The following is a 15,199-nucleotide window of genomic DNA, read 5'->3' as shown; positions in this document are numbered from 1 at the left end:
CCAATTGGGCTTGTATGCTACCTGAGTCGGCTGCCAGGTACGAGCCTTCTGCACTGGTTGCATTTCCTTTCTTGGCTCAGACTTGCGCTTGTGATCGTTGTTGGCTGGCTTATTATCTGATACAAGCTTGTGTCCCCTTTCAGCAATGAAAGCCTTGTTCACTAGGGTTTGGAAGTCTTGGAAATCGAACATGCTGAGAGTATACCGGAGTTGCGGGTTTAACCCACCAAGAAACCTGTCAATCTTTCTTTCTTCAGTGGCCACGTCATATTGAGAGTAACGTGACACATGGTTGAATTTCTGCAAAGATTCTCCCACAGACTGACTTCCTTGGAGGAGCGCGGGAAATTCACACTGCTTAGTCTTCATAATTCCCGCAGGGATGTGATATTTCCGGAATCGTTCCTTGAATGTTGACTAGGTAATTTCTTCATCAGCAAACCACATGGCCTTTTCATTTTCCCACCAGATGGCAGCAGCAACTTCAGGATAATGTGTTACAAATGGAACCTTATCCCCTTCATCAGTTCGAGCAACCTCAAGCTTCTTTTCCATAGTTCTCAACCAATCATCTGCATCCAAGGGATCAATGGCCTGACTGAAACTGGGAGGCTTAGTCCTTTGGAAATCTGATAGCTTGGAGTGAGGACCAGGCTAATTTCCATTATGTCCAACCACAGCTTGAATACTTCTTAGTATTTCCACCAGATCATTATTTCGTCTTTCCTCAAACATACGCAGAATTTGCTCGGTGGAGGGCGGATTTGGCGGTGGAGGCGATGGTGGAACATACGGCTCGGGTGATTGTCGTGCCTGTTGTGCGGAACGACGAACAGGAGAACCCTCGCGAACGTTGCTACTGCAGCCTCCCCGTGTCATCCTAATATGATTTTTCCCAAGTCAACGCAACCGAGATGAGAAGCATTGAAAATAAACTGGGGAGAAGCCAGCAACAAAAATCTGAGTAAAACCGAAATGGTGAAGAAAGTACGGTGAATAAAATAAAGTCCCAACATAATTATACATAGACTCATACATGAAAGATAACAACATGCCAGGTCCAACTACCCTCATACATGAAACGAAACATCATGACTCGTACGACTACATCCATACTCTATCCTGACAACTGCGAATACTCGGAAGCTCTAGTGCTCCGCTGGTGCTGTGGGGTCCTCTCCTGAAGCGGACTCGGATCCTGAACTGACGGGGTTAACTGAGAACTTCGGGTTAAAAGTGACACGACGACGCTGCCTCGAGGGCTCTCCCTCCGGGGCAGGTGGAGGGTGAATCATCGGGGCTACAAGAGTGGCGAGGAGTGAAACCCACTCAGCAGGAGCACTAAGTGGACTCACAGTCGTGGTGCCTGAGCTACTCGGAGGAGTAACCGGGGAAACAGGGGATTTAGAACTGGCAGGAATATAGGGAGTAAATCCTACAGATGTTGGAGTAGTGGCTGAGCTAGCAGAGACTAAAGTAGAGGCTAAAGTAGTACGGGCACGACTCATCTCACGAGCCAGCTCGTAGATCAGAAGATATCTAGCAGTGATATAGTGAGAAAGGTGGCTAGCTACACTATCAGACTCCGGATCAATGACAGGGAAACGGACACGACCATTATCGTGGAGAGAAGGATAGTAGTGGAAACCTGGGTGGTTCTGCATCCGGACCTCATTGTAGCGGAGCTCAACAAGAACCTCGAATGCAGCAAACTGGACAGCCTGAGAAGCAGTAGAAGTGTAACCGCTTTGAGAGGTACGAGTGTAAGTGCTGGAATAGTAACTGGTGCGCAGAGTAACCACGGCGTGATACTCATACACTAAGTCAGCTAGACGCTCCCCGTACACACGATAGACTGGATCATCACCGTGGGGGTACAGCCGACGCCACACGTTATGAAGGAGATGCGGCGACGTGTATGACATCAGTTGCAACTGGCACGGATACAACACCGGAGCCATCTACACTCACAACCATTAGCAAGTTAGCATAAAAATAAAAATCAGTGCATGCAATGCAACAACCAGCTAGAAATGTTACCGGCACTCAACTACAACTCATATCTAATGTCCAGTTAACTCGGCTTAGTCTAGCATGGCCTATAGTCAGTGTGGCTCTGATACCAAGTGTTGTGGCACCTCGGCTCAGAGCGACCACTTTACCTTGCATTGCCAGCCCAGAGACCTTGTCTTCTGGCAACACACAACAACTTGGTACAGAAAACAACCGCTTTATTTATGCTAGCGGAGCATGGTTCATATTACAACAGTTAGCGAGGCCAAGCGGCACACACGGTGCGGCTGAACAATATGTACATTATTTATTGAACATATAGGGGCCTCGATCATGACAACTACGCGGCAGCGGAACAACATCGTAGCGGGACTCCATAGCACAAGGACACCGATGTGGACACGATCTAGACTCGGACATCACTCCTTTCCAACGAGCCTTTCCTGAAATCTGGCATGACACGCCAGGTCAGTACATTGAATGTACTTGCAAGCTCACAACAAGAATAAACATAATGACAGACAATATCATGAGATTTAACCATTTATTAACAATGCAACAACATATCCAACATGCTGTGACTATGCTCAAGAGTTACTCGTCCCTTGGACTGGCTTACCGGATGTGATCATTTCCAGACCACAAACGTGACAAACTCGTGATCCTTACAGTGGTCACAACCCGACCAATACATGGCCCGTGATCCTTACGGCGATCACAACCCGACCAATACATGGCTCGTGATCCTTACGGCGATCACAACCCGACCAATAAATGGCCCGTGATCCTTACAGCGATCACAACCCGACCAATAAATGGCCCGTGATCCTTATGGCGATCACAATCCGACCAATAAATGGCCCGTGATCCTTACGACGATCACAACCCAACCAATACATGGCCCGACTCAACACGATGGCCTTACTGTCATCACCTCAATGCAAACTTAGCGTGCCAATTTATTAAATGTTGACGCATGGTGTACCCTACTTTCAAGCTTGTCCGTAACCGTGGACTCGGAATACACTCTGCAGAGGTAGCGCACTGGTCCCACACTACGGAACCCATGGCCTCACTGAGGGAGTCCTGGATTAGGGGGTATCCGGAAAACCGGACTGTGTACAACATCCGGACTATTGAAGCATGAAGATACAAGACTCAAGACTTCGGCCCGTGTCCGGATGGGACTCTCCTTTGCGTGGAAGGCAAGCTTGGCGATCCAGATATTGTGTTTCCTTTCTTGTAACTGACTCCATGTAAACCCTAGCCCTCTCTTGATGTCTATATAAACCGGAGAGGTTGGTCCTTAGAAGGCCGATCACAATTATGATCATACCATCATAGGCTAGCTCTTAGGGTTTAGCCTCTACGATCTCGTGGTAGATCTACTCTTGTACTACCCATATCATCAATATTAATCAAGCAAGAAGTAGGGTTTTACCTCCATCGAGAGGGCCCGAACCTGGGTAAACATCCGTGTCCCCTGCTTCCTGTTACCATCAGCCTTGACGCACAGATCGGGACCCCCTACCCGAGATCCGTCGGTTTTGACACCGACATTGGTGCTTTCATTGAGAGTTCCTCTGTGTCATCGCTGTCAGGCTCGATGGCCCCTTCAATCATCATCAATGACGCTGTCCAGGGCGAGACTTTCCTCCCCGGATAGATCTTCATGTTTGGCGGCTTCGCACTGCGGGCCAATTCGCTTGGCCACCTGGAGCAGATCGATAGCTATGCCCCCGGCCATCAGGTCAGGTTCGGAAACTTGAACTACACACGGATATTCGCGGGGACTTGATCTTCGACGGATTCGGGCCAGCACCAAGATCGCCGAACAGTCACGATGAGCACGGCTTAGACCTGCTGTCAGACGATGCTCGAGATATCACCCCGGCAAAAGCCCCGGATCTAAATCCGGGGCAGGTTGCGTTGCCTAAGGACGGAGGGCTGGATCCCGCCCCGCAGGCCGTACCTTCATTGGCGATGGAGCCGAACACAGGCCTCACTTCTGAGGGTGCCTGTGACTCCGGACCCCCGGATTCATATCCGGTTGTAGGTTCCAGGCCGCGCGTCCCTGAGCCCCCCGAACCTGGTTGGGCTCCGGTGATGGAGTTCACTGCGGCGGATGTCTTTCAGCATTCGCCCTTTGGTGACATGCTGAACTTATTAAAGTCTCTCGCTTTGTCAGGAGACTCTGGGCCGAACTATGTCCGGCTTGAGTGGGAAGTAGATGACGACGGAATTCGTTGCCCACCCACCACCCACTTCATTGCCACGATCAATGATCTAACCGACGTGCTTGACTTCGACTCCGAAGACATCAACGGTATGGACGACGATGTAGGAGAACTACAGGAGCCACCGCTCACAGGGCGGTGGACGGCCACCTCCTCATACGATATATATATGGTGGACACTCCGAAGGAAACTAATGGCGACGAGGCAACAGAGGATAACCCCTCGGGAAGAAAAGCAAAGCATGGGCGTCATCGGCGCCGCTCCAAGCCCCGCCACAGCAATACCGGCCCCGGAGACGAAAATAATCCGGATGGCGCCGAAGAAGAATATGACCCTGACCAGCCCGCCTTCGAGCAGGCCGAACAGGAAGCTGAGCAGGTCAGCCCAGAAGAACAGGCGATGGACGGATACCCGGAGGAGGACAACTACATGCCCCCCTCCGAAGACGAGATTGGCCTCGGTGACGATGAATTTGGCGTACCCGAGGATCCCGTGGAGCAGGAGCGCTTCACGCATAGACTTATAGCCACTGCGAGGAGCCTGAAGAAGAAGCAGCAGCAACTCCAAGCTGATCAAGATCTGCTCACAGATAGATGGACTGAAGTCCTGGCAGCCGAGGAATATGGACTCGAGCGCCAAACGGCTGACCGGCCACCCCGTGGCCGGGATAAAATGGGATATCAGCTCGGATACCAGCCCGCACCCCCACGCCGATACACTACGACCCAGGGCAACAGGCAAGACCTGCAAGATATTCTGGAAAACAAAGCAGGACAGCCGAGATCGATCTACGGATTGCGGGGGCGTGCCCCAGCGCGCGACGATACATCATCAACAAGTCCGACCGGGCTGAACACAGCAACCCAGACCAATTCGAGCTACGTAGCCACATAGCCCGACACAGAGGCGCCGCACACCCCCTCTGCTTCACGGACGAAGTGATGGATCATGAATTCCCAGAAGGGTTCAAACCCGTAAACATCGAATCATACGATGGCACAACAGACTCCGCAGTATGGATCGAAGATTTCCTTCTCCACATTCACATGGCCCGCGGAGATGATCTACATGCCATCAAGTATCTTCCCCTTAAGCTCAAAGGACCAGCCTGACACTAGTTAAACAGCCTGCCAGCAAATTCCATTGGCAGTTGGGAAAACCTGGAAGACGCATTCCTCGATAATTTCTAGGGCACATATGTGCGACCACTAGACGCAACAGCCCGGAGAGTCAACACGGAAATTATGGACTCGGTTCCTTACTAAAAAGAACCAAATAGTCGATTGTTCGGACGCCGAAGCCCTGGCAGCTTTTAAGCATAATATCCGTGACGAGTGGCTCGCTCGACACCTCGGCCAGGAAAAACCCAAGTCTATGGCAGCTCTCACAACCCTAATGACCCGTTTTTGTGCGGGTGAGGATAGCTGGTTGGCTCGTAGCGGCACCACGCCACATTCCGGCACTTCGGACGGCCGTGATGCTAACGGCAAGCCACAGCGCAACAGACATAAGAGACGGAACAATGGCGACAGCACTGAAGACACAGCGGTCAACGCCTGATTCAGCGGATCTAAGTCCGATCAGCGGAAAAAAGCCGTTCAAAAGAAATAATCAGGGATCGTCCAACCTGGACCGCATACTGGAGCGCTCGTGCCAAATTCATGGCACCCCGGAAAAGCCAACCAACCACACCAATAGAGACTGCTGGGTGTTCAAACAGGTCGACAAGATAAACACCGAAAACAAGGACAAGGGGCTGCACATCGACGATGACGAGGAGCCCCGGCGTCCGAATACGGGGGGACAAAAGAAATTCCCCCCAGGTGAAAACAGTCAACATGATCTACGCCACTCACATCCCCAAGCGAGAACGGAAGTGAGCACTACGGGACATCTATGCGATGGAGCCAGTCGCCCCCAAATTCAACCCATGGTCAGCTTGTCCGATAACCTTTGATCATAGGGATCATCCTACTAGCATCCATCATGACGGCTCAGCCGCATTGGTCTTAGACCCAATCATCGACAGATTCCACCTCACGCGAGTCCTTATGGACAGCGGCAGCAGCCTGAACCTGCTTTACCAGGACACGGTGCGCAAGATGGGCATTGACCCTTCAAGGATCAAGCCCACCAAAACTACCTTTAACGGTGTAATTCCCGGAGTAGAGGCCCGCTGTACGGTCTCTATAACATTGGAAGTGGTCTTCGGATCCCCGGATAACTTCCGGAGCCAAGAGTTAATCTTCAATATCATCCCTTTCCGTAGTGGCTACCACACACTACTCAGACGAACCGCATTCGCTAGATTCAATGCGGTACCACATTACGCATACGTCAAGCTCAAGATGCCAGGACCGCGCGGGGTCATCACTATCAATGGAAATATGGACCGCTCCCTTCGAACAGAAGAGCATACGGCAGCCCTCGCGGCAGAAGTACAATGCGGCCTACTCCGACAAACAAATCCATCGACAACTTCGAGCACGGTCAAGCGAGTGTTGGGGAACGTAGTAATTTCAAAAAATTTCCTACGCACACACAAGATCATGGTGATGATATAGCAACGAGAGGGAAGAGTGTTCGTCCATGTACCATCATAGACCGTAAGCGGAAGCGTTAGCACAACGCGGTTGATGTAGTCGTACGTCTTCACGATCCGACCGATCCAAGCACCGAACGTATGGGGCCTCCGAGTTCAGCACACGTTCAGCTCGATGACGATCTCCGGCCCTCCGATCCAGCAAAGGCTCCGGAGATGAGTTCCGTCAGCACGACGGCATGGTGACGATGATGATGTTCTACCAGCGTAGGGCTTCGCCTAAACTCCGCGACGATATGACCGAGGTGGAATATGGTGGAAGGGGGCACCGCACACGGCTAAGGAACGATCCGTAGATCAACTTGTGTGTTCTAGGGTGCCCCTTGCCCCCGTATATAAAGGAGCCAAGGGGGAGGAGGTGGCCGGCCTAGAGGGCGCGCCAAGAGGGGGAGTCCTACTCCCACCGGGAGTAGGACTCCCTCTTTCCAAGTAGGAGTAGGAGAAGGGGGGAAAGAGGAGGAAGAGGGGAAGGAAAGGGGGGGCGCCGCCCCCTTCCCTTGTCCTATTCGGACTAGGAGGGGGAGGGGCGCGCGGCCCCCTCCTGGCTCCTTCCCTCTTCTCCCTCTTGGCCCATGTAGGCCCATTAACCCCCCGGGGGGGTTCCGGTAACCTCCCGGTACTCCGGTAAAATGCCGATTTCACCCGGAACCATTCCGATGTCCAAACATAGGCTTCCAATATATCAATATTTATGTGTCGACCATTCCGAGACTCCTCGTCATGTCCGTAATCACATCCGATACTCCGAACAAACTTCGGTACATCAAAACTTATAAACTCATAATAAAACTGTCATCGAAACGTTAAGCGTGCGGACCATACGGGTTCGAGAACTATGTAGACATGACCTAAAACCATTCTCGGTCAATAACCAATAGCGGGACCTGGATGCCCATATTGGTTCCTACATATTCTACGAAGATCTTTATCGGTCAAACCGCATAACAACATACGTTGTTCCCTTTGTCATCAGTATGTTACTTGCCCGAGATTTGTTCGTCGGTATCCAATACCTAGTTCAATCTCGTTACCGGCAAGTCTCTTTACTCGTTCTGTAATACGTCATCTCATAACTAACTCATTAGTTATAATGCTTGCAAGGCTTAAGTGATGAGTATTACCGAGAGGGCCCAGAGATACCTCTCCGACAATCGGAGTGACAAAACCTAATCTCGAAATACGCCAACTCAACATGTACCTTTGGAGACACCTGTAGTACTCCTTTATAATCACCCAGTTACGTTGTGACGTTTGGTAGTACCCAAAGTGTTCCTCCGGTAAACAGGAGTTGCATAATTCTCATAGTTACAGGAACATGTATAAGTCATGAAGAAAGCAATAGCAGAATACTAAACGATCAAGTGCTAAGCTAACGAGATGGGTCATGTCAATCACATCATTCTCCTAATGATGTGATCCCATTAATCAAATGACAACACATGTCTATGGTCAGAAACATAACCATCTTTTATTAATGAGCTAGTCAAGTAGAGGCATACTAGTGACTATATGTTTGTCTATGTATTCACAATGTATCATGTTTCCGGTTAATACAATTCTATCATGAATAATAAACATTTATCATTATATGAGGAAATAAATAATAACTTTATTATTGCCTCTAGGGCATATTTCCTTCAGTCTCCCACTTGCACTAGAGTCAATAATCTAGATTACATAGTAATGATTCTAACACCCATGGAGTCTTGGTGCTGATCATGCTTTGCTTGTGAGAGAGGCTTAGTCAACGGCTGCAACATTCAGATACGTATGTATCTTGCAAATCTCTATGTCTCCCACTTGGACTTGGTCCCGTATGGAATTGATGCGTCTCTTGATGTGCTTGGTCCTCTTGTGAAATCTGGATTCCTTTGCCATGGCAATTGCACCAGTATTGTCACAGAAGATCTTCATTGGTCCCGATGCACTAGGTATGACACCTAGATCGGAAATGAACTCCTTCATCCAGACTCCTTCATTCGCTGCTTCAGAAGCAGCTATGTACTCCGCTTCACATGTAGATCCCGCCACGACGCTTTGTTTAGAACTGCACCAACTTACAGCTCCACCGTTTAATATAAACACGTATCCGGTTTGCGATTTAGAATCGTCCGGATCAGTGTCAAAGCTTGCATCGACATAACCTTTTACGACTAGCTCTTTGTCACCTCCATATACGAGAAACATATCCTTAGTCCTTTTTAGGTATTTCAGGATGTTCTTGACCGCTGTCCAGTGATCCACTCCTGGATTACTTTGGTACCTTCCTGCCAAGCTTATTGCTAAGCATACATCAGGTCTGGTACACAGCATTGCATACATGATAGAGCCTATGGCTGAAGCATAGGGAACATCTTTCATTTTCTCTCTATCTTCTGCTGTGGTCGGGCATTGAGTTTGACTCAACTTCACACCTTGTAGCACAGGCAAGAATCCTTTCTTTGCCTGATCCATTTTGAACTTTTTCAAAATTTTGTCAAGGTATGTGCTTTGTGAAAGTCCTATTAAGCGTCTTGATCTATCTCTATAGATCTTGATGCCCAATATATAAGCAGCTTCTCCAAGGTCTTTCATTGAAAAACTTTTATTCAAGTATCCCTTTATGCTATCCAGAAATTCTATATCATTTCCAATTAACAATATGTGATCTACATATAAAATTAGAAATGCTACAGAGCTCCCACTCACTTTCTTGTAAATACAGGCTTCTCCAAAAGTCTGTATAAAACCATATGCTTTGATCACACTATCAAAGCGTTTATTCCAACTCCGAGATGCTTGCACCAGTCCATAAATGGAACGGTGGAGCTTGCACACTTTGTTAGCACCTTTTGGATCAACAAAACCTTCCGGCTGCATCATATACAACTCTTCTTCTAGAAATCCATTCAAGAATGTAGTCTTGACATCCATTTGTCAAATTTCATAATCATGAAATGCAGCAATAGCTAACATGATTCGGACAGACTTAAGCATTGCTATGGGTGAGAAAGTCTCATCATAGTCAACCCCTTGAACTTGTCGAAAAACTTTCGCAACAAGTCGAGCTTTATAGACAGTTACATTACCATCAGCGTCAGTCTTCTTCTTAAAGATCCATTTATTCACAATAGCTTGCCGATCATCGGGCAAGTCAACCAAAGTCCATACTTTGTTTTCATACATGGATCCCATCTCAGATTTCATGGCCTCTAGCCATTTTGCGGAATCTGGGCTCATCATCGCTTCCTCATAGTTCGTAGGTTCATCATGGTCAAGTAACATGACTTCCATAATAGGATTACCGTACCACTCTGCTGCGGATCTTACTCTGGTAGACCTACGAGGTTCTGTAGAAACTTGTTCTGAAGTTTCATGATCAATATCATTAGCTTCCTCACTGATTGGTGTAGTTGTCACAGGAACCGGTTCTTGTGATGAACTACTTTCCAATAAGGGAGTAGATACAGTTATCTCGTCAAGTTCTACTTTCCTCCCACTCACTTCTTTCGAGAGAAACTCCTTCTCTAGAAAGGATCCGAATTTAGCAATGAAAATCTTGCCCTCAGATCTGTGATAGAAGGTGTACCCAATAATCTCTTTTGGGTATCCTATGAAGACACATTTCTCCGATTTGGGTTCGAGCTTATCTGGTTGAAGTTTATTCACATAAGCATCGCAGCCCCAAACTTTAAGAAACGACAACTTTGGTTTCTTGCCAAACCACAGTTCATAGGGCTCGTCTCAACGGATTTTGATGGTGCCCTATTTAACGTGAATGCGGTCGTCTCTAAAGCATAACCCCAAAACAATAGCGGTAGATCAGTAAGAGACATCATAGATCATACCATATCAAGTAAAGTACGATTACGATGTTCGGACACACCATTTCGTTGTGGTGTTCCAGATGGCATGAGTTGCGAGACTATCCCGCATAGTTTCAAGTGTAGACCAAACTCGTAACTCAAATATTCTCCTCCACGATCAGATCGTAGAAACTTTATTTTCTTGTTACGATGATTTTCCACTTCACTCTGAAATTGTTTGAACTTTTCAAATGTTTCAGACTTGTGTTCCATTAAGTAGATATACCCATATCTGCTTAAATCATCTGTGAAGGTGAGAAAATAACGATATCCGCCACGAGCCTCAACATTCATTGGACCACATACATCTGTATGTATGATTTCCAACAAATCTGTTGCTCTCTCCATAGTACCGGAGAACGGCGTTTTAGTCATCTTGCCCATAAGGCACGGTTCGCAAGTACCAAGTGATTCATAATCAAGTGATTCCAAAAGCCCATCAGTATGGAGTTTCTTCATGCGCTTTACACCGATATGACCTAAACGGCAGTGCCACAAATAAGTTGCACTATCATTATCAACTCTGCATCTTTTGGTTTCAACACTATGAATATGTGTATCACTACTATCGAGATTCAATAAAAATAGACCACTCTTCAAGGGTGCATGACCATAAAAGATATTACTCATATAAATAGAACAACCATTATTCTTTGATTTAAATGAATAACCGTCTCGCATCAAACAAGATCCAGATATAATGTTCATGCTCAACGCTGGCACCAAATAACAATTATTTAGGTCTAAAACTAATCCCGATGGTAGATGTAGAGGTAGCGTGCCGACCGTGATCACATCGACTTTGGAACCATTTCCCACGCGCATCGTCACCTCGTCCTTAGCTAATCTTCGCTTAATCCGTAGTCCCTATTTCGAGTTGCAAATATTAGCGACAGAACCAGTATCAAATACCCAGGTGCTACTGCGAGCATTAGTAAGGTACACATCAATAACATGTATATCACATATACCTTTGTTCACTTTGCCATCCTTCTTATCCGCCAAATACTTGGGGCAGTTCCGCTTCCAGTGTCCAGTCTGCTTGCAGTAGAAGCACTCAGTTTCAGGCTTAGGTCCAGACTTGGGTTTCTTCTCTTGAGTAGCAACTTTCTTGCCGTTCTTTTTGAAGTTCCCCTTCTTCTTCCCTTTGCCCTTCTTGAAACTAGTGGTCTTGTTGACCATCAACACTTGATGCTCCTTCTTGATTTCTACCTTCGCAGCTTTTAGCATTGCGAAGAGCTCGGGAATAGTCTTGTTCATCCCTTGCATATTATAGTTCATCATGAAGCTCTTGTAGCTTGGTGGCAGTGATTGGAGAATTCTGTCAATGACACTATCATCAGGAAGATTAACTCCCAGTTGAATCAAGTGATTATTATACCCAGACATTTTGAGTATGTGTTCACTGACAAAACTATTCTCCTCCATCTTGCAGCTATAGAACTTATTGGAGACTTCATATCTCTCAATCCGGGCATTAGCTTGAAATATTAACTTCAACTCCTGGAACATCTCATATGCTCCATGACGTTCAAAACTTCGTTGAAGGCCCGGTTTTAAGCCATAAAGCATGGCACACTGAACTATAGAGTAGTCATCAGCTTTGCTCTGCCAGACGTTCTTAATGTCGTCAGTTGCATCAGCAGTAGGCCTGGCACCCAGCGGTGCTTCCAGGATGTAACTTTTCTGTGCAGCAATGAGGATAATCCTCAGGTTACGGACCCAGTCCGTGTAATTGCTACCATCATCTTTCAACTTTGCTTTCTCAAGGAACGCATTAAAATTCAACGGAACAACAACACGAGCCATCTATCTACAAACAAACATAGACAAGCAAAATACTATCAGGTACTAAGTTCATGATAAATTTAAGTTCAATTAATCATATTACTTAAGAACTCCCACTTAGACAGACATCTCTCTAGTCATCTAAGTGATCACGTGATCCAAATCAACTAAACCATGTCCGATCATCACGTGAGATGGAGTAGTTTCAATGGTGAACATCTCTATGTTGATCATATCTACTATATGATTCACGCTCGACCTTTCGGTCTCCGTGTTCCGAGGCCATATCTGTATATGCTAGGCTCGTCAAGTATAACCTGAGTATTCCGCGTGTGCAACTGTTTTGCACCCGTTGTATTTGAACGTAGAGCCTATCACACCCGATCATCACGTGGTGTCTCAGGACGAAGAACTTTCGCAACGGTGCATACTCAGGGAGAACACTTCTTGATAATTAGCGAGAGATCATCTTAAATGCTACCGTCAAGCAAAGCAAGATAAGATGCATAAAGGATAAACATCACATGCAATCAATATAAGTGATATGATATGGCCATCATCATCTTGTGCTTGTGATCTCCATCTTCAAAGCACCGTTATGATCATCATCGTCACCAGCACGACACCTTGATCTCCATCGTAGCATCGTTGTCGTTATGCCATCTATTGCTTCTACGACTATCGCTACCGCTTAGTGATAAAGTAAAGCAATTACAGGGCGTTTGCATTTCATACAATAAAGCGACAACCATATGGCTCCTGCCAGTTGCCGATAACTTCGGTTACAAAACATGATCATCTCATACAAAGAAATATAGTATCACGTCTTGACCATATCACATCACAACATGCCCTGCAAAAACAAGTTAGACGTCCTCTACTTTGTTGTTGCAAATTTTACGTGGCTGCTACGGGCTTAGCAAGAACCGTTCTTACCTACGCATCAAAAACCACAACGATAGTTTGTCAAGTTGGTGCAGTTTTAACCTTCGCAAGGACCGGGCGTAGCCACACTCGATTCAGCTAAAGTGAGAGAGACAGACACCCGCCAGTCACCTTTAAGCACGAGTGCTCGTAACGGTGAAACCAGTCTCGCGTAAGCGTACGCGTAATGTCGGTCCGGGCCGCTTCATCTCACAATACCGCCGAACCAAAGTATGACATTGTGGTAAGCAGTATGACTTGTATCGCCCACAACTCACTTGTGTTCTACTCGTGCATATAACATCAACGCATAAAACCTAGGCTCGGATGCCACTGTTGGGGAACGTAGTAATTTCAAAAAATTTCCTACGCACACGCAAGATCATGGTGATGATATAGCAACGAGAGGGAAGAGTGTTCGTCCACGTACCCTCGTAGACCGTAAGCGGAAGCGTTAGCACAACGCGGTTGATGTAGTCGTATGTCTTCTCGATCCGACCGATCCAAGCACCGAACGTACGGGGCCTCCGAGTTCAGCACACGTTCAGCTCGATGACGATCTCCGGCCCTCCGATCCAGCAAAGGCTCCGGAGATGAGTTCCATCAGCACGACGGCGTGGTGACGATGATGATGTTCTACCGGCGTAGGGCTTCGCCTAAACTCCGCGACGATATGACCGAGGTGGAATATGGTGGAAGGGGGCACCGCACACGGCTAAGGAACGATCCGTAGATCAACTTGTGTGTTCTAGGGTGCCCCCTTGCCCCCGTATATAAAGGAGCCAAGGGGGAGGAGGCGGCCGGCCTAGAGGGCGCGCCAAGGGGGGGAGTCCTACTCCCAGCGGGAGTAGGACTCCCTCTTTCCAAGTAGGAGTAGGAGAAGGGGGGAAAGAGGAGGAAGAGGGGAAGGAAAGGGGGGGCGCCCCCCCTTCCCTTGTCCTATTCGGACTAGGAGGGGGAGGGGCGCGCGGCCCCCTCCTGGCTCCTTCCCTCTTCTCCCTCTTGGCCCATGTAGGCCCATTAACCCCCCGGGGGGTTCCGGTAACCTCCCGGTACTCCGGTAAAATGCCGATTTCACCCGGAACCATTCCGATGTCCAAACATAGGCTTCCAATATATCAATCTTTATGTCTCGACCATTCCGAGACTCCTCGTCATGTCCGTAATGACATCCGGTACTCCGAACAAACTTCAGTACATCAAAACTTATAAACTCATAATAAAACTGTCATCGAAACGTTAAGCGTGCGGACCCTACGGGTTCGAGAACTATGTAGACATGACCTAAATCCATTCTCGGTCAATAACCAATAGCGGGACCTGGATGCCCATATTGGTTCCTACATATTCTATGAAGATCTTTATCGGTTAAACCGCATAACAACATACGTTGTTCCCTTTGTCATCGGTATGTTACTTGTCTGAGATTTTATCGTCGGTATCCAATACCTAGTTCAATATCGTTACCGGCAAGTCTCTTTACTCGTTCTTTAATACGTCATCTCATAACTAACTCATTAGTTATAATTCTTGCAAGGCTTAAGTGATGAGTATTACCGAGAGGGCCCAGAGATACCTCTCCGACAATCGGAGTGACAAAACCTAATCTCGAAATACGCCAACTCAACATGTACCTTTGGAGACACCTGTAGTACTCCTTTATAATCACCCAGTTACGTTGTGACGTTTGGTAGTACCCAAAGTGTTCCTCCGGTAAACGGGAGTTGCATAATTCTCATAGTTACAGGAACATGTATAAGTCATGAAGAAAGCAATAGCAGAATACTAA

Source organism: Triticum aestivum, chromosome 5B (assembly GCF_018294505.1).
Source record: "Triticum aestivum cultivar Chinese Spring chromosome 5B, IWGSC CS RefSeq v2.1, whole genome shotgun sequence".
Classification (NCBI taxonomy): domain Eukaryota; kingdom Viridiplantae; phylum Streptophyta; class Magnoliopsida; order Poales; family Poaceae; genus Triticum; species Triticum aestivum.
Note: the sequence above shows the minus strand (reverse complement) of the source record.